Here is a 20,070-nt window from a genome sequence, read left to right as displayed (position 1 = left end):
GAAAGAACCAGGACTTTCCCATCAAAGGGAAGGAGAGTGGAAGGAAGCCCTGAGCAGCGGGGCTCAGGGCTGCAACCTGGCTCCCAGAGTCAGAGGCTGGCTGCCTCCGTGGGATTCTGGGTCCTTGTTCCCCAAGCCGGAGTGTTGACACAGGGCCTGGTCCTTCTGCCCAGACCTTGGATTTCCAATGCTCCCCCCTTGTCCCCTAGGCCTGCAGGGGCCTCACTGCAAGTCCCACTCCAAGCCCTGAAGGCAACCTGGGTTCTGTCATTGGCACAAAGGTCGCCAGGCTAGTCCCTGAAGTGGGGGACACATGGGGAGAGAATCCCATCTCACATCCACGTCCCTGCCTACTGTGGGCCCCACCTCTCCTCCCTCAGCACCCCCACCAACAAGTACCTGGGGAGCCCTCGGGCAGGGCTGTGGTCTCGGCTCTCTGCTTTGCCCAGGCAGGGGTTCGGTGGCTCCCTCCTCTGCCTTTGTCCCTCACACTTGGCAGTGTGCTCCAGCACCAGCTGGAGGCTCCCTGGAGAAGTCAGGTCCTGATGACCCTCCTCTTCTAGCCTCTGGAACACTCCCCACTCATCTGCGCTCCTGCTGGGAACTCCCCTCCCACCCTCCTGGTCCATGTCCACATCCGGGAGGGGCTGAGGAATTGAAAAGCAGTCCCCAGAAACCCAGGGCAGGAAGGAGGCAGTGGACAGTGGACCAGCCTCCCCCTATTCCACAGTGGCCTTGCTGACTGCAAGCTGTTGGCCCTGGTTCCTTCTCCATCTTACTCTCTGGCTTTTCCCCAGCATGGGTCCAAGATGGTCTGGGGTCTGAGGGCATAGACACTTCTGGGTCCAGCCAGCTGTGTGGGAGCCCAGCAGATGCGATGCCAAGCCACCAGGCATCCACCCTCCCATCCCCACTGGGGGTTCCCCAAGCTCCCAGCTTGCCCATTTCCTCGTTCCCTAGGCTGCACCTCTCCCTGCCACACCCCCAGGAGTCCTCTAACTCTAGCACCTCGGGCAAAAAAGGACAGTGAATGGGAGACCGCAGGAAACATGGAAGAACTAAGAAGACACTCCCAAGACAGGGCTCCCGGGCTTGCAGACCTCAAACTCCTCAGCGACTCGAATTTTGGCAATGTCCTCCATCCAAGTGGGTGGCAGTGGAGGTGGAGGGTAGGAAGAGATTCACAAAGTGTTGGGACATGCCAGGAATCCTCTGACAAGTGAGAGGAAAATTGTCCTCCTAGTCCTCAGCCCACAAGGCTCAAGAACCAGAGGAGCTTCAGGCCAAGATGCCCCCGCCCCCACCCCCACCAGCACCCCCTACCCCAGGTAAAGGGCAGGAGAAGTGACCCAGGGAGGGGCGCCCTCAATGCCTCAGGAACAATGCTGAGCCCTCCGCCCCCTCCCCTGCGCCCCGAGCACCGCGCCTCAGTAATTAAAATATGAATTCACCTTCCCTCCCCGAGCCATTCATCACTGCGAAGGGAAGCAGCTGCGGCTTAGGAGACCGGATTTGGGGGATTAGTTCGGGCGGTGGAGCACACACACCAGGAGAAAGAATTAAAAAGGAAGGGGGTGAATTGGGTTCTCTCCCCACCTCCTCCCTCTCCTCTCCTGCCATCACCGAGCCTCACACCCCACCCCTTCCCCCAAAGCCTAGCCTCTGCAGGTTTCTGGGAACTGTAGTCTGCCAGGCTGTGTTGATAAACAGGCAGGCCAGGGGTGGGTGGTGGCACAAACTACAGATCCCAGGACTTCTTCCCGGGGTTGGCAGAGCAAAGCTGGGCACTGGCCTCCAGTCTAGGAGAATCCCGGGTCCTCCTTGGAGTTAACTCCTTCTTGGCCTGCTGGAGAGGAGTGCCCTGGAACCAGGAGCCAAGCCCTCTCTGCCTTCATGGGCTTCAGAGGCTACAGTTTCTAGCTTGTCAAGGTCAGCCCTCCTTGCTCCTTGCCTGCCAGTCTATGCAGAAAGAACACCCCCCACCCCACTACAAGGGCAGCCAGACATCTATCACCATTCTAAGGTATTGGGGGACACTGTGGCCAGGGGCTGAAAGGTCCTTGTGCCCTGCATCTAGGGTTTGCCAGAGGCTGGCCTACCCTCAGAGTCATTGCAAGTATGATAGGAAGACAGGGGCATCAACGTGACAGTGGCAAATCCAGACTAACAGTGCCACAAGAGATCCCCTGAGGTTAAACTTCAGTGCCATCCCCTTCTACAGATGGGGACAGAGATTTTTTTTTCCAATAGTCTTTGCATTTAGAAAGAAGCAGGGTTTAGCAGTCAAACTCCATTTCCACTTAAAAAAAAAAAAAAATGGGACAAATACCACCAGAGAGATTCGCCTGGATCTCAGCGTGGTTAAACAGGGGCCTGTTCTCCCAAGGGAGGCCTTCTGCTGGGTCTATCTGAGGACTGCGAGAGAGACTTCGATTGCTCAGAATTTTTCTGTTGCAGCGCTCTGCAGCAGGGGACAGGACAGACGCAGCCCTCTGATCTGTGAATCCTCAGGGAGAGAGGGCACGAGGCCAGCTTGCCTATTCAAGGCAGTCCAACGACTATGCGAAATATATAATTGCCTATCTTCTCCAGGCCCGCCCCAGTGGTGGTGGCCAAGAGACAAAGGATGGGAAGGAGGCCCACCTTTGGAACCCCAGAAGCACCCAGGCCCAGTCCCAGCAAAGGTGAGCCTGTCTGGGGAGTTGCTGACCTGTGGGCTTGTTTTGCCTCTGTCTATGGCTAATGACCTCTTTCACCTCACCCCCCTTTTCTCCCAGTTCACAATTCCTTCCACTAATACTTACTCAGTTCCTACTGCATGCTGAGGTTTTTCTGGAGCTACAGCCTTTGAAAACTGTTCACCTGTTCCCTCTCCTCCATGCTGAGGGCTTCAGGGCAAACTGTACAACAGAACTCTCAGAAAGGGCCCAGGGGCAGGGGACTAAAATGGGGAACTGCTCTACGTCTTTCCAGTTAAGAAGACTGGTTGCTCAGGGAGGCAGACCAGGAGGCCCTCAGAGCAGAGTAGGAAATAAGACAGGCTCATTCGGAGCCTGGGGGACAATGAGGGAGGTAGGGGCAGGGAGCTGGCCAACTCTTGATTCCTGGGTGATGAAAGAACTCAGAAGGCAAGCGAAACCCCCAGAGAATCTTCATCCCTGTTCCTTTCACCATCTGAGCTGGGGCAGGAGGGGAAGTAGCCTGGATCAGCACCAGCAAAAACCCAGCTGGCTTAGGCTTTCTCTCTGCCTGGCCTATTGTTTTCGTTTTCCTCCTCTGCTCCTGCTGGAAATGGAAAACCAGTGATGGATAGAGGGTGACTGGGGCCGGCTGCAGGGCCAATTTGTGCACAGAGACCCAGGTGAGAAGCAGTCCTGGTGAGCACAGCACTGTCCAGGTTTCAGAAAGCACTTCCCTAAGCACAGGTGTTGGCTTTCCCAGCATCCAGCATGATGTGGCAAGAGTATGAGTTCTAGGGCTGGGGCTGTAGCTCAGTGGTAAAATGCTTGCCTAGCACGTGTGAGGCACTGGGTTCGATCCTCAGCACCACATAAAAATAAAGAAATAAAATCAAGGTATTGTGTCCATGTACAACTAAAAAAGAAAAGTATGGGTCCTAGCACCAGACAATCCGGGTTCAAATCCCAGTTCTGACCCTCACTAGCCATATGCATGTTCCCTGGGAAATGGGCTAATAATAGGTAGGGCTGTTAGAGATGAAATGAGTCAGGACAGGTAAGATGGTTAGAATCATGGTACATCGTAGGCCCTTGGTAAATGTTAATGGGGGAAATTAAGGGCTCCAAGACATTATAAGTAACTCGGCTTTTGATTATCAATATCAAACATAATACTGTTCCTTCAGCAGTGCGTCTTAGGTAGACTGGGGCTAGACTAGCGAGGGCTGTGGGGCGGGGGTGCTACAGGAGGAGGGGTGATTCCCCTGCCACTCCAGCCAGACCGCCAGCTTCATTTCCATCTGTCGGGAGTCTCCCAGGATGGGAGGGATGGAGTCAGGCAGATTTAAACAGGGTGGGAATGGAAATACACATGGGCAGGGAGCCTCTGGAGGCTGAGCAACTAACAAGAAGGGAGAAGGGAGGCCAGGGACCCCAGACTCCAACTTGCTGCCCCTAGGTAGGTCCAGGCTTTCTAGTTGAAGTCCCCCTGTTTCAGTCACTGAGCAGTTCCAAGGCTGAGGATTCAAAGCCGAGCAGAGAATGAAGGGAGGACGAGGCCCTGACAAGGCTCAAGAGCCGACTCCAGCCCCCAAATCTCTGGGCCTGAACCAGGCCTCAGTAACTTGGTAAGGGGGCTCCCAACACTTCAGTAAGGCCTTAGAACGCAGGAATGTCTCCTTCCTCTCCTTTTGGAATCACCAGTCCAGTCTCTTGATTTCAGAGTGAGGGTCCAGGTCCAGGGAGGGGAAGTGACTTGGCCAAGGACACACAGCCTGGCCCCAGACCCAAGGTTACTAAATCCCCTGCAGTCCCCTCCCCCAAGCAGATCTCCTTGTGGCGCCCACTTTGTGGCTGGTCCTGTGAGGAAGTACAGCTGCTGCAGGAGGAGCTCGCCCCTCACTGTAGCCCATGGCTTTTAGCCCTACATGAGTTTGGAACAGCAATCACATAGGAATGAAAAGCCATAGGCCACAGCAGAGCTGAGGGGTCCAGCAGCAGGAATCTCAAAGGAAGCAGGCGGCCGAGGGAACCTGGGGAGCCCCACCAACTCCCTTCCCATCCTCCTCCACCCGGACCCACCCACACTGCCTCCCAGAAGTCCTGGGCCCCCCAAGTTACATTCTCCCACCATCCCCCACCACCTGCCTGGCCCCAAGAACACTAAAGCTAACCCAGTAATGAGTTTCCAGTTCTTGCCCTGCAAAGGCCCCACACAATGGCCCTCACTCCGGGTATGAGGAGGGGTGGCTTCCTGGCCATAAAGGACCTCCTCGAATTCCCTTAATTAGTTTCCAGCCCCCTCCCAGGGTTCCTAACTACCCCCTCCCCAAGCGAATAAGGCTGGATCTTGGTTCTTTTCAAGGCTGGCCGGCTGGTGCCTGAGAGAGGCCCCATAGTAGGCTCTCTTTATAAAACTTAACCCTTTCCAGTCCAGCACAGGAAGCAGAGTGGCAAAGGAGGGTGTGGACAAAGGAACGCAAAGACAAGGGACTGCCTTCTCTTTAGAAGGGGAACAAAAGTCTTGAACCCCCTCCCAGGGTTGGGGTGGCTCCCACCGCCCAGGATAGTATGCGCAATCACCAAGCGCACCCACTCTTACAAGATATGGAGGAGAGGAAGACCTCAGTCCTAGTTGGATCTCGATGGAGGCAGGAAAAGGGCAGGGTTGAAATGCCCACCAGCTGGGGACAGCCCAGCTACGAGCTGACCCTGGGCACTGCTTTTTGGGAGGGATCAGTACACTGCCACTCTGGTTAGCAGGATTCAGTGGTGAGCACAGGCAACCACCCCAGGCCAGGGTGAAGAGTCGAACTGGGGGACACCAAGATCTCAGGACCCTGGAAAAGGTCTGTCCCAAACACAAGTTCCATTTCCTCTCCCCTCTCCCACAACAGGTTCGCTGTGGGTATCCGCATGTCTGCCCAGGTTCAGGAAAGCCCCGGGGGGACTCAGTAGCTGCCCCCCACACACACACACATTTCAATCCTACCCCCAGGCTTGGGGCAGACTCCCTGTCCTTAGCAGGAGGCCAGGCTGGGACAACCCTCCTGTCACTGGATTCCCACACTCGCCAACACCACACCCCGCCAACCCAGACTTACTCAACCTCAAGGGTCAATGTAGGCCCTGCTCAGTCTCCCACCTGAACTCTGGGTCGGCCCTTGTCCCACAGCCTGGGCTCCTTCCCATCCTCTCATGAACCCCCAGAGCCCCAGACCAAGGACCTGCAAAGAGCCTTGAGCTCCAGGTAGAATGCCCTCAGTGCCCTCCCAAGGCACCCTGGCCAGGAACTGGGGTCCCAAGGGCTGCTCACCTGAGGGACCCATCGAGGCCCCCTCTTCCTCGCAGTCTCCCTCACAATCCCGCAGAGCCACTTCCTGCCTGCCAGGCAGCCACTCACTCCTCCACTCACCCCCAGAAGCTCCACGCCCCAGTGAGGGCAGGCCTCCTCCCTCCTCCCGCCCACCGCTGGCCAGGCCCGGGCTGTGCCCAACTCAACTTGACTCACTTGTGACCCGCCCCTCCCCCAGCCCTGTGGACAGTGGGGGCGGGGCACGGGCAGGCGGGGGCGGTCAGGTATTCCTTCAACCCTGACTTGGGCCTGGGTAACAAAGGTCTCATTGAGCCTCTGGCTGTCTGGTCGGTGAAGCACAAACCTCTTGTATCTACTCGCTTTTGATCTCACTCCCTCTGAACCAGCCTGTATTACTCACGTCCCCCTGCCGGGCTATTGGTGTGGAGGGGCTGTTTGGTCCCCTCCCTCCCTCCCCATCTCCTTTCTCTCCTTCCTGCCCCTGCCGCTCCCCTCCAGCTTTTTTATGGTTTAATTTTTGGCAGGAGACCTGAGGCAGCTCCCTGCAGGCCCCCTCTCCCTCACGCCTGACCCCCCCCTTCTCTAACTCCAAAGCCCCAGCTCCTCTCTGCCCCCCATGTCCCCACACCCCTGTCCCTACCAGTCCCCTTCCCCAGGGAGGACAAGATCAGCTCCAGTCTGGCCCCCCAACCCACCCTCACCTTGTCCTTCCCTCGGATTCCTAGCCATAGTAGTCTGTCCAGGCTTCCTGTCCCTGGATACAGGCCTTAGCCTGCCTGCCAGACCCCGGCCACCTGACAAGCCCTAAGTAAACTCTGTAAGCCGGGATTCTCTTGGTAAGGTGTTTTCTAGGAGATTTGGTGGGGGCCAGGATGATGATGACAGCCATCAGGTCTCAGGCCTGGCCTGGCTGGACCTCATGTGGACTGTAGAGGAAGGAAGGAAGGCAGGTCAGATGGGCCTCACCTCCTTTTCCCAGGAAAACCCTGCCTCCTCCAACAGGGGAATTTGCTTTCTCTGTACCCAGGCAGTAAAAGGCCTCACCCTTCTCACACTGGCACCATCCCCACTGACCTACCCCCTCTGTGGCCACCCCCAGGCCTTCTGCAGCTCTGCGGGTGGTAGGAGCTGGGGCCAAGACAGCCCAAGCAGACTGAGGAGCATCCTCTGTATGTAAAGGCCACCTCACAGGGCCGCCGGAACATTCTCTGGCTTCCCTATGCCTGTCTCCCAGGATCCTGAGGTCCAAGCTCTCCCCAGAAATGCCAACAGGCACTAAGAATTCCCATGGTGGCTGACTCCAAAGAGCTCTGTCGCCAGCCCGGGGCCCACCACCTGCAGCCCTGAGTTTCTACCCCTCCCTGGCCCTCAGGTAGTCCCATTCAGCGGAGCCCAGGATGCAGGAGACTTCTCCTGCCCTGACAGAGGCCCCATTCTTCCTCCTGCTGGCTCTCATTGTCCCTCATGACTCCACACATTCTTGGACCTCTAATGAAAACTGGAGAGCGCCACCAGCTCAGCCCAGCCCAGCCCGCCCTGTCTGTCCTGCCCTGCCCTTGTCAGCACAGCCTGGGTCCTGAGGTCTGTGGCAGGCGCTGGAGGAGGATGGGCTGGGGAGTGAAAGGAGGTGGGAGACAAGGGAAGGGAGCAGAACTGGGAGAGGCAGAACAGAGAAGCCAAGAGAAATTGTGGGAGAAAGGGAAGGAGGTGAGGTGGAAATGTCAGAGAAGTTCTACTGGATAAAGGGAAAGCGCAGAGGAAAAGGAGGTATTATTATTATTTTTTTAAGTGAACACTGTCACGCAAGCACTAGTTGTCTGTCAATTACAATCGCTCAGTAAAGCAAACATGATGGTTATTCCCATTTGGTGGGTGAGAAAACTGAGGCTCTGGCTTGCTGGGGTGGGCATCTCTCTCCCAGCAGAAGCCTGGGAGAGAAAGGGGGAACATAGGGAAAACGGGGGAAGCAGAAAGGAGCCAAGGAGAGAGCCAGGCAGAGGTGGCCTGGCTAGGGAGCAGACACTGAGGGCCCACTGGTGGGCCCTTCCCCTTCTAGGAACAAACTCCTTCATCCCACAAGCATGAGCTGGAGCACCCAGGTCCAGCCTGGAAACTGAAGCCTGTTTCACAGCAGAACTCTGGCGTTGGAGGGAGCTCCAGTCCTGTAACTCCCTGAACCTCAGTCTATGTCTGGGGTTGGAGATGGTCCAGTGGCGGTAAGGGGGGGGGGTCTAGTGAGCCATTAGCCCCCTCCCTAGGAGAGAAGGCCACAGAGAGAAGGGTCAGAGGGCAGCCTGGCCTCAGCCCAGTTAGGACAGTTAGGACTGAAGAAGAATTAGCACTGGGGGCTGGAGCTGTGGCTCAGTGGTAGAGCATTTGCCTGGCATATGTGAGGCCCTGGGTTCAATCCTTAGCACCGCATATAAGTAAATAAATAAAATAAAAGATCCATTTACAATTAAAAAAAAAAAAATTAGCACCGTTCCAACAGAAGCCAGTAGGCTCTCTGCCCCCAGAGGTAACCAAACACAGGTGCACAACCATTCCTCAGACCCGTGCCAGAACAGCCAGAGCTCAATACATAGGATGCTTGTGTAGGGGGAAGTCTTACATCCAGAAAGAAGTTATATTGATCAAACCTAAGGTCCTACCAAAATTCATGAGTCTACATTAGAACTGACTTCGCCTCTCAGAGTTTTTCAGACTTATGTACCTTGGGGGGGACTTGGAGCACGGCAGACCTGCCTCTGCTCCTGGTGGCAGAACTAGACATTAGGAAGATAAGAATAGGAGACACTCCCTCTCACTCCCCGACACTCCAACCCAAGGGAGAAGAAACAGGAAGCTCCTCACATTATTCTAAGGATGCCGGCTGAATAACACAGGTTCAGATTTATTGGGGGGAAAAAAAAAATGAATGAATGGCCGGCAGATGAAGCCTGGAAGCAAGGGAAAGAGATCCATGTGCTTCCATATTTCAGGCCTGCCTGCTGTCTCAGGGAAGGGGGCCCCTGAGCAGAAACAGGTTGTGGGATGGGAGTGGGGGCCACAGATGAAAGTTCAAAGGAGCCTCAGAGGATTTGATTCTGCTGCCCCCCAGAGGCCTCTGGAGCTGTGTCTGGGATGAATCTGTGGGTATAGTACCTGGCCCAGAACTGACCCAGAAGACAAGTTCCAGAAGGCCCTGGCAGGCTCCCATATACACTGTGCTCTAGACCTGAACCAGGACATGGTGACCTCCTTATTTCTACTGGGTAGAAATGCCTAGGTAGCCTTCCCCACGGCTGAGTCCCCACTGTTTCCCAGCACCATCCCTACTCCAAAGCAGGATCAGCTCCGGGTCCCCCTCACTTAATAGCTCAGGAGCCCCACTAGGGGTAGGTGGGTGCTGCTTCATTGGGCAGGAAAGCACAGAGAGGTCAGACATGAATTTTTTTTTTTTCTTCAGAGGCTTTTTCCAGTTGTCCCAGGAGCCTCAGTTCAGAGCCATCCCAGCTAACTAGGGAGCCTGGCAGGGTCCCTGGGCTCCTAGGGGAGAGGAGGAGGGAGCCTGGTGATGTCAGGCTATAGACTTAGAGAGACCTAGAGGAAGGAGATCAACAAAGGCAGAGGCTGGGCTGTAGCAGAAGCACACAGGGAGGTGTGTCCCTGAATCCAGACACAGGACCCAGGCCACAGCTTTACCTCTCAGTCATACTGTTAAAGAAAAATATAACAGGTCATTGGCAAATTCACATGCATTTCAACCTGAGCAATTCATGAATATCAAAATGTTCCCATGCCTGCCCAGCCCAAAGAACTGCAGACCTGGGCTTTCTCAAAGCCCTATGGAGTACCTCTCTAGAGGCAGGCAGACATGAAGGTGTGCGGGGACAGCCACTCATTCAGCAAACATGCACTGAGCATGTACAAACAGGATGCTGTGCAAGGCACCAAGAGAGATCACTCAGTAAGGCACAGCCCCCAAGCAGGCCCCAAGGGGTGCCTGGGAGTCAGACATGGCCTAGTCTTTAAGATACTTCTGAGGGTCAGAATGAACTCGCCCCTTCCTATTTGTAGGTCTCTCCTTGCTCTTCTTTGTGCCTTTAGGAGAGTGGCCCCTAGCTCCAAGACCTCCCGTAGTATGTATGTCTCTTCCTTATATGTGTGCTTGTGTGGAAAGGGATACAGGCAGGAAGAGGAACCCTGAGTCTCCCAGGGTGTCCAGTGCCACTTGGAGGAGGTGTCCTCTGCTGGTGGTGTAAGAGGTCGTCCTTGCCTCTATGACAGCCCTGATGGAACTGAGTGACTTAATAGAAGCTGTTCTCAGCCCCATGCTTCAGCTAAGTCTTCCTGAAGGGTATGAGCCACCAAAACTGCCCCCAAGGGAGCTTCTTGGAGGACAATCCTTTTTCCTCCATTCAGAGTTCTCAAACCCTGGGTTCCCATACCAACCCCCCAAGAGATGACGTCCCCTGCAAGTCTCCTTAAGGCGCCAGCTGAACTAAGTTGCTCACTGGCAGATGATGGTATGTTGAAAAATCACCAGGGAAGATTAAATCAGACCAGAGGAAGAATTTGTTAATGAGGGTTGAGGGGAAGAGGGCAGCATACTAGAGCTTCCAAACAGAGGCTGGGGAATGTTGGTCAGGAAAGGAAGGCTCTCCCTTGGGCCCCCAGGCGCCCTCTCCTGACAGCTCTGAAGAGGCAAGGGGCTGGCCAGTCCTCTTTTCCTAGGGCCACCCTGTCATGGATCCTTTCTCGGGAAAGGGAGCAGCTATCCTCTTTACAGCTGCCTCTGGGAAGCCCCCACCCTGCCAGGGATCCTCCTCCTGGGTGGGCCCCCAGCCCTTCTTAGGTATGCAAGAGCCCCAGGAATGAAGAGGGGGGTAAAAGGCAGGCTCCGGGCCAGGAGGTCCTGCCAGACCTATAGACACAATGACTACCAAGGACCCTGGTGTGTATATGTGTGGCAGGGGGAGGAGTAGCTGGTGGTCCCCTAAGCCTAGGGACCATGTTTGCCTCTGCTTTCCTGGAGTTGGTGGTTTTGCCCACAGACATGGCTTCTCCCAGCTTTCTAAGCAAGGGTCTCCTAAGAACTGCTGTTCCAGGGGTACAGATATCCCTGCTTTCCCCTTCTTAGTGCCAAACAAATGCACAGGTGTCACAAAGTCCCCATTCTACCCCAGTCACAGCCCCTGCCTCATCCCACTCCACACCAAGGAAAAGGGGAGGCACTCTGAGCGGGTTTCACTCAGCCCAGTGAGAAAGACTCGGCCACCTCTGAGCCAGGGCAGACTCTCTCTCTCACTCTATCCCCCTGAATACCACCAGCTGCAAAATCCCTTAAAAGGAACAAAGGCAGTGGGGGCGGGGTGGGGGCTTCCTCTTTGCCTGACCTAGGGCGGCGGTTGACGCAGCGGGCCGGTCAGCTCTGGCTTTTCAGGTGAGATCCGGAACCCGCATCCGGGAGCCCGCACATGCCACAGGGACCCCCTCAACGCCCAGCCAAACCCAGGGCAGGGGACGCGAGTCCTTCTTAGCCGCTGCTGGCCCCCAACCCGGCCAGGGGTCGCCGACTCGCAGCACTTTCTGCCTATTTGTTTTCGCTCAGTACTCACAGTTCGGATGCTAAGCCGTCTCCTCTCTGGCACTCACTCCCTTTGTCTCTCTCTCTCTCTCTCTCTCTCACCCTCTCTCTCTCCCTCTCCAATTTCTCTCTTCCCTCCTTGTCTGATTCTCTGCTGTAGCTTCCAGTGGAGAAAAATAATTATTCTTCTCAATGGGTTCGCACGGGGCGCACGCACACACGAGCGCGCGCGCACACACACAAACACACACACCGCCGTGGTGCCCAATCAATGCACAAATCTTCGGGGTCCCTTTAACCTCTGCGGATGACTCCCGGAGTTAATTATGAAGCCTATTTCGGCACGGCATAAATATGCATTAAGGTATGAAATGACAACCGATGCGCTGAACTTCAGGGAATTGGCGTTTAGACAGACTGGGTTTCACCGCCCCCACCCCCGCTCCCTCCATGGCCCCACGAACCACCTCCACAGCTTCGCGCCTTTCCCGGGATCAAAGTGGCCATCGCTAGCTCCTACCCGCCGTTTCTGGGCCCCCGAATCTTCTAGTAGGCACCTCTCCTGGCGCAGGTGCCAGGAGACCCCCCCTCGCGCGCCCCCTGCGGCCGGGGCAGACCCTCAGCGGGCGATTCCTCCTCCCCGCAGCGGTGCAGGCCCGGCCCAGAGCACGACGTCCCCCACATGGTTTCATTCGGGGAATCAACTCCCAGCTCAGTCCTCGGTTGAGCTGGTAAGAGCGGGACGGCTACCTGGCCGCACGCCTGAGTTCTAGGCAGACGAGAAAGACCGCGACGCGGTTCAACTCATTCCAGCAAAGCCGCCTCGCGCCTCGGGTCCCGCCGCCCCCGGCCGGTCCCGACCCGCACACACATGCTTGCATTTGTACACACGCGCGCACACTCATGCACGCACATATGCACACCCCGGCGCACACAGACACTCCCGCGCGCGCTCACGTCCGCACACACTCAGGGTTATAACAAAGGAAGAGGGGCCAGCACTGCCTTACTTTTCTTCCGCTTCTCCTCTCTTTTGCAGCCCCCCAGCCCCGGGGCCGACGCGCCGGGCCCACCCCGCCCTCCGAGCCCCACCCCCGACGGCAGCGGGCGGCCGGCATTCCGGAGCAGCGCGGCGGAGCGGCAACTTCGCGCCCTGGCGCCCGCGCCTTGCAGCCCGGCGGGCGGGAGACAAAAGCTGCGGCGCCGCCGGAGGCCGCGCGGCCAAGGTGTGCTCGCTAATTGTCAGGAAATGTGTGTGTGTGCGCTGCCGGGAGCCCGCGGGGCGGGGGAGGGGGCGGCCGACGGGAGCGGGAGAGGAAGAGACCCACCCCACCCCCAGCCCCCGCCACTCGCCAGCGCCGGGCACCCGAACCCGGATTAGAGAATAAATTATCTGCTCTCTTCTCATTGGGCTGTGGCTGAGGACGCCGTCGGCGGCGCCGGGCTGGGAGCTCGCCCCGCTCTTTGCATTCACCGCACAGCTCTGGCTCGCCTTGCTTCGCGGGGGCCGAGAGCCTGGGGCCTCGGCTCCAGACACCAGAGGACACCAGGCAGCTGTCCGTGCCGCCCTTCCCCCGGCCCGGCCCTACCCTCCCAATTCTGGCTGATATCGTGGGGACATAAAAACTGGGGAAATGAGGCCCAGGGAATAGATATCTGTGTCCCTCCTCCTGCCCCGCCACACCCCTTCCCCAGAAGGAGAAAGTCGGGGAGGGGGTTTGGCAGCAGCAGCCGGGTCACCTATGCCAAACCCCCCCTCAGTTAGAGAGGGAGGGATTGGGGATCCTCTCAGTGACCAAGGCCCAAGCCTCGGGCCCTGCCCTGCTCTCTACACCCCCACAATGACAAAGGAGAAGGCACCAAGCCTCTGCTTTTCTCCTTTCTCCAACCTGCTCAGCTTCAGCCCAAATTCCTTTCTTTTCTCTTTCTTTCAGGTGCTAGGGATAGAACCCAGAGCCTCAGGGAAGCACTCTTCCGCTGAGCTATACACCCCAACCCCCAACCCAATCTTATTGCCCATTTCCAGGGCCTGCCTTTGGCTCACCTGGGACTACAGCTCCTTAACTGTCTGCAAAGGAAATGCCCTCTAGGACCTCCCTGAATTCATTCATTCAGCAAGGGATATGCAGAACCACCCCTGTGCAATGATGTGGGGCACCAGGCAGAAAGGTTGAGAGATGAGACTAAAAAAAAAACAAAAAAGCAGCTGTCTAGATTCAGGCAGAGTTTGAACCCAGAGGCAAAATGACTAACTTAAGCCATTCACGCAGTAAGTAATCCAGCTCGTCTTAGGTGCCAGGCTGTGTGCTAAGCTTGGGGGATACACAGGTGAAACCATGGGCATGGTGCCCAGTCCCCTGGAGCACACAGTCTGGTGTGATATGAGCTAATCAGGAGGCATTGGGGGGAGGGTGAGAATAATGGGGGCTCTTCATCTACCCTGGGGAATCCAGAGAAGCCTCTCTAAGGAAATGAGATCAAAAGGATGACAGATAAAACAGGATGAGGAGGGAAAGAGTTCTGGGCAGAAGGGACTTGTAGAAATGCTCTGAGCTGCTAGTAAGGGGCTCATTAGAAGGTCACTAAATGAAGGGAGGGAGCCCAGAGGGAGGTGGGCCTGGGTACGAACTGGGGGAACTAGGAGCTACCACACTCAGGCCAGCCATGGTCCCTACTCCCATTTTACTTGGAGTCGCTGTCTGCTGAAACTGGACCACTCCGCCTGCTAAAGATACCCCCCAAATAAAGGACATAGTCAATGACATCCCTGCTTCAACTTATCACTTCCTAGTGGCCCATACCACTCTGTTAATGTCATTCTGTAACCCTGGGTCCTCATGTGGGGAAAGCTGTCCATGCTGTGTCCTGGACTCCTTTCCACCTGCGGGCATTCCCAGAACTTCTACCTTTATCCCACGCCAGTAACAGCCATGTGAGTTATGTTTATTTTCATCAGATAGAGAAACTGAGGAGGAGCAATGGGGAGTGTCTTGCCTGGTGCCACACAAATTTAATGGCCAAGCAGAATGTGTGACTCCCTGCTTTCTCTCTACTAGACTTTGGGCATTGACTGGTTTACCCAGCTCATCAGTGAGCACAGTGGGCTAGGGGCTAAATGATCCCCTGCCTTCATGACAGCCTTCAGCACCTGGGACAGGGCTCTGCACACCAAGGCTCTGGAGCCAACCCTGCTGAACAGTGAGTGACTATGCTAGATAGGAAGGAAATAATTAAAGGGCAGATTTGGGAACATGTTACAACAGACACTGATGAGCTTTGGACTCACACAGTCACTGTCAATAACATACTCTACACTTAGCCTTTCTGACCACAGTTCCCTCATCCTCCCACCAGGATTTGTAATGTCCATCTGAGAAGGCCGTCATGAAGAAATGAAGCCCGGGGAAAAGTGAGATTATATACATGTGGAATATCTATGGAAAAACATACAAGAAGCTGGGCATGATGGCGCATGCCTGTAATCCCAGCAGTTCAGGAGGCTGAGACAGGAGGATCATGAGTTCAAAGTCAGCCTCTCAGCAAAGCCAAGGCACTAAGCATCTCAGTGAGACCCTGTCTCTAAATAAAATTAAAAATAGGGCTGGGGATGTGGCTCAATGATCGAATGCCCCTGAGTTCAATCCTGGGTATGCATCCCCCCAAAAATACAAGACCTGGGTGGATGTGGCCCTCATTTTTTCATAGTTTACCCTCTAGTAGTTGTGGTGTTGTACCATGTGCATGTACGGATACATTTTACCTGTCCAAAATGAATAAGGAAATATTTTAAGGAGATAATAAGGCAATATAACAACACTAAAATAGACAGTCCATGTACCTTTGTTGAACTGGATGGAGTTTCACAGTTTGAAACCCCAGGATGTTTTATATGGAACAGAATCCTAGTTTATCCTTCAGAAAGTGACTCTGGCCTGAGGGTTTGCACAACACCTTTCTCCAGGCAGCGGTGTCGATGGCCAAGCAGAGGAGAGCCTCAGTTCAAACTCCCCTTCACAGTGGGAAACGGCATCCCAGCAGCCTCACTGTTCTATTGAGAGATCCAAATCCCTGCAGGTAATGGGAGATGAGAGGAGACAGAGCAGGGTGACGGGGAGGAAAGGCCATGGGTCTGGGCAGCCCCTCAGCAGGCCCCATTGCGTCCAGGGCAGGGAAGGACTCCCATACTGCTCATCTAGTGCTGCACTTCTGAGGCTTAGTGAGCTGCCTACCTGACTGGCACCCTGTGGGCCCAGAGGAAAGCTGAGAGCAGCAGGTGCAGAGCCTAAGGAGGGGAGGGGGCTATCTCCTGTTACCCTGCAGGCATTGAGGTCCCAGGGCCAGACAGGGCAGCCATTCATCTGCCAGCACAAAGAGACTCTCAGCCACAGAGAGGCCAGGCCAGCTCACCTCAGACACTAGGGCATGACATCAGTGGGAACTTTAGAGGCCTCTAAAGAAAAAACACTTTGGGCACTTAACATCTAGTGTGTGTCTAGTGCCATTGGGGGAGGAGCTGGGGTAGGAGAGAAGTATTTTATAGGAGATCCTGGGGAGGGAAGGGCACAGAGTGGCTCCAGCCTCCATAAAACAAAGAGGATGGTAGATGCTGCCAGAAAGACTAGAAAAACAGGAATTACAGAAAAGTAGCAGCTGGGCACGGTGGGGCACACCTGTAATCCCAGAGGCTCAGGAGGCTGAGGCAGGAGGATTGAGAGTTCAAAGCCCGCCTCAGCAACTTAGCAAGGCTCTAAGCAACTCAGCGAGACTCTCTCTCTAAATAAATACAGAAAAAAAAGGGCTGGGGATGTGGCTCAGTGGTTAAGCACCCCTGGGTTCAATCCCTGGTACCAAATATATATATATATAGTTTATTTTGGAGAAGAAGCCGCTAAGGGGAAACAAAGGAAAGTCAAAAGCCCAGGGCTGGGATGGCTATCTTCCAAACTTAGGAAACCATATGGCTGCTTCTTATTCAGCTGAGTTTTCAGAGAAGGGTCCACTGTTGCAGTCTGGGGCAGCCGTGGCGGGCAGCGAGGTCCTGCAGCTCCAACATTGGACAGCTCACCTTCCTGACCTGCGCCTTTGCCTCCTGTCTATCTCATCCCAATTAAGGCAAAATCCAACTGCAGTCCAATCCCAAGTCAGTTATGGGCACAGGGATGATTTTGTGGAAGGAACGAAGTGGGAACTATTTCCATATTAAAAACTCACATGTACTTAGGGATAATCATCACCCACAGGATTCCGAGTACTTGTGTGTGATGCTAGAATCTGCTCCTACTACAGTCACCAGAGCATCCAATATAGGATATAAATATAGACATAGAGCCACAGTTTTAATCAACGAATATACCACAGGCCTGGCATAGCACTAGGTGCCTCAGGGATACAAGGATTTGTTTCATTCACACTTTTGACCAACAGAGTCTTCATCCTTCGCAGCTAAATATTTGGGACTACGTGTAGCTTTATTTTTTAAAAAATTCATTTATTTTTTGCTGTGCTAAGGAATGAGCCCAGGGCCTCATTCATGCTAGGAATGATCTTTACCAGTGAGCCACATCATCAGCTCTTGTAATACAGCTTTACTGACAACTCGTCTTCCTCAATGACAGTTTCCAGACAAACCCCCTGCACCTCACGTCCCAAGTCCTCACCTCCTCTATCATCCTAGCGATCCCCACCCCACTGGTCAACTGCTCATTGAATCCCATCTCCCATCTCTTCTTGTACTCCCAGACCTTTCAACCGTGTCATCTGGAACTCAGTGTGCCAACAGCCAATGTCCCTCTGTCCTTAAACCCTTCCCCGAGCAGCCCTTTCACTGTCTTGCTCCACTGATCCCTGGCTGACCCCTGGCTGCCCCTGGCAGCCCTTCCCACACAGGGCTGAAGTGTGAGAAGACAGTGGCTGCTTCAAGAGCCAGACCTTTCCTCCTGCAGGAACCCCAGCACCTCTCATAGGAGCTGGGTTAGACCCCACCTCCTGCCACTTTGCTTCTATCTTCTCCTTTTGCTCACGTTCGCAGCCCCTAGATTTCATCCTCACCATTCCCCTCACTTTCAGGCATCTATCACTGATAACGTCCCATCCTTCCAGTTAACTTTTTTTCTTTCCTTTTCTTTTCCAGGGATTAAACCCAAGGGTGCTTAACCACAGAGCCACATCTTCAGCCCTTTTTATATTTTATTTAGAGTAAGGGTCTCGCTGAGTTGCTTAGGGCCTTGCTGAGTTGCTGAGGCTGGCTTTGAACTTGCAATCCTCTTGCCTTAGCCTCTCTAGCTGCTGGGATTACAGTCCTGCACTACCGCGCCTGGCCCAGTTAACTTTTTTTGAGATCCTCCTTCCAACTATTCTTCATTCTCCCTGGGACCTAATTCACAGAGCCAGTTTACTGCCCATCAGGCCCCATAGGGGAGCACGTCTCCTTCTCCATCCTAGTTTCCTGGTCCTCACTATCTCTCCTTTATCTTCCTTGCCTCTCTTTTCTTCCACTGTACTAACTGGACTAGCCCCGATCCTGATTAAACCCAGCTGACCATCTGCCCTTCACCTGTACCGAACACCTGAACAACTGAAGAATATCATGCAACCCTGCTTATTGATTGGTCTCACTCTAACTTTTTCTCCTCCTCTTTCCCAGCTAACCATCTACCCTTCTTCTTCTTCATAGTAGAATTGAACCCAGGGGCATATTACCACTGACCTACGTCCCCAGCCTTTCGTAGTTTTTATTTTGAAACAGAGTCTTGCTAAAATCTGAGGCTGGCTTTGAACTTTCGATCCTCCTGCGTCAGCCTCAAGTCTCTGGGATTATAGGCGTGAGCCATCATGCCCAGTTTGAATGATTTCACTCTAAATTTACCACTTTAAATCTCAAAAGAGCACTCAGCCCTGCCCAGCAAGCCTTCCACACTTCCCTAGTGTGTGTTCCTCCTCCCTTGGTCTCCAGATATGGCTCTGTCCCGCCTCCCCCCACCTTTTCCGCATCTCTCTCCCATCTCTCTTCAGCACTCCAGCTCCACCCCTCCCTACAATTCTGCCCCCATGCTTCACTGGTATCATAAACACAAACCAGTGCAAACAGATAAACATTACTTCATCACAAACTCTAGCCCCCCCGTCCCTTGAGATGTCCACTCATGGTCTCCGCCTTCCTTGCAGTTGTAAGAGACAAAGCGTCTGTCCCTCTTTAGAGCCAGTGTCCGTTTCTGCTCTGGATCCTTCCATTTCTACTTCTCCTGTGCCTTTGCTCCTTGCATTATCCACTTTCTTCCTGATCCTCAGCCTCTCCTTCACCCCTAGATCATGATCACAAACATAAAAATATGATGAAAGTTTTCTCGCTTAAAAAATTAAAAAAAATCAAAACACCTTCCTATGACTCCTGTATCTTTTTCCAGATTAAAGACCCACTTCTTTGTCTTTGATGTATATTTTTATTTTTAAATTTTTGGGTGCTGAGGATTGAACCCAGGGCCTCATGCATGCTAGGCAAGTGCTTTACCACTAAGCTACACCCCAAATCTTCTTTGTCATTTTATAGCAAAACTCAAGCCAGTTCTCTGTGATTACTCTACACATCCTTGGATAACCTCTCCTCGATTTACTCCAGTTTGATTTGTCTCCAAGACCCTGCTGACACCTCTCTTGTCAAGGTCATCGTAACCTTCAACTTGCCAAATCCAAAGGCCAAAGCCAGCCTGACTTGACACTCTTCTCCCTGGAACGCGCCCACCCCTGCTTCATGGACAGTCTGTGCTCTCTTAACTCTCCCTGACTCGCTCCCTGGGCAATCTCATCTTGTCTTTTGGCTTTAAAAATTGCTGCAAACCCCATGGCTCAAAACAACAGAAATCGGCCCGCCACGGTAGCGCATGCTTGTAATCTCAGCAACTCAGGAGGATGAGGCGTGTTAGAGGCCAGCTTCAGCAATTTTGCCCTAAGCCATTTAGTGAGACCCTGTCTCAAAATTTATTTTTTTTTAAAGAATTTTTAATATTTATTATTTAGTTTTTGGCAGACACAACATCTTTGTATGTGGTGCTGAGGATCGAACCTGGGCCGCATGCATGCCAGGCGAGCGCGCTACCGCTTGAGCCACATCCCCAGCCCTGTCTCAAAATTTATAAGTAGACAAATAGGGCTGGGGATGTGGCTCGGGGTGGAGAACCCCTGGGTTCAATCCTTGGGATGGATAGATAGATAGATAGGTAGATAGATTAACCAGAAATGTATTGTCTTTCAGTTGTGGATGCCAGAAGTTCAAAATCAAGGCCTTTTCCTTGTCCTTCCAGCTTCTGGTGGGCCCAGGCCCTCCTTGGCATGTGGCTGCATCACTCCAGCTCTGCTGTCTCCATCCACCTGGTGGCCTTCCCTCGGTGTCTGTGTCTTTATCTGGCGCCCTCTGAGTATGTGTCTGGGTCCAGTTTTCCTCTTGTTATCAGGACACTTGTCACAGTGGATCAGGGCTACTCTAAGGACCTCATCTTAACTTGATCACCTCT

At 54.0% G+C, this 20,070-nt stretch overlaps 1 non-coding gene across 1 annotated transcript; it reads right to left on the bottom strand.

Annotated features, from left to right (window-relative positions):
* Window positions 1–19,015: 19,015 nt before the first annotated feature.
* Window positions 19,016–19,088, bottom strand: Trnaa-agc (transfer RNA alanine (anticodon AGC)). Its single transcript has one exon. It is a non-coding gene; the product is annotated as a tRNA-Ala (tRNA).
* Between the last annotated feature and the right edge of the window lie 982 nt (window positions 19,089–20,070).

Source organism: Callospermophilus lateralis, chromosome 13, assembly GCF_048772815.1.
Source record: "Callospermophilus lateralis isolate mCalLat2 chromosome 13, mCalLat2.hap1, whole genome shotgun sequence".
NCBI lineage: Eukaryota > Metazoa > Chordata > Mammalia > Rodentia > Sciuridae > Callospermophilus > Callospermophilus lateralis.
Note: the sequence above shows the minus strand (reverse complement) of the source record. Positions and strands in the feature narration are given on the sequence as shown.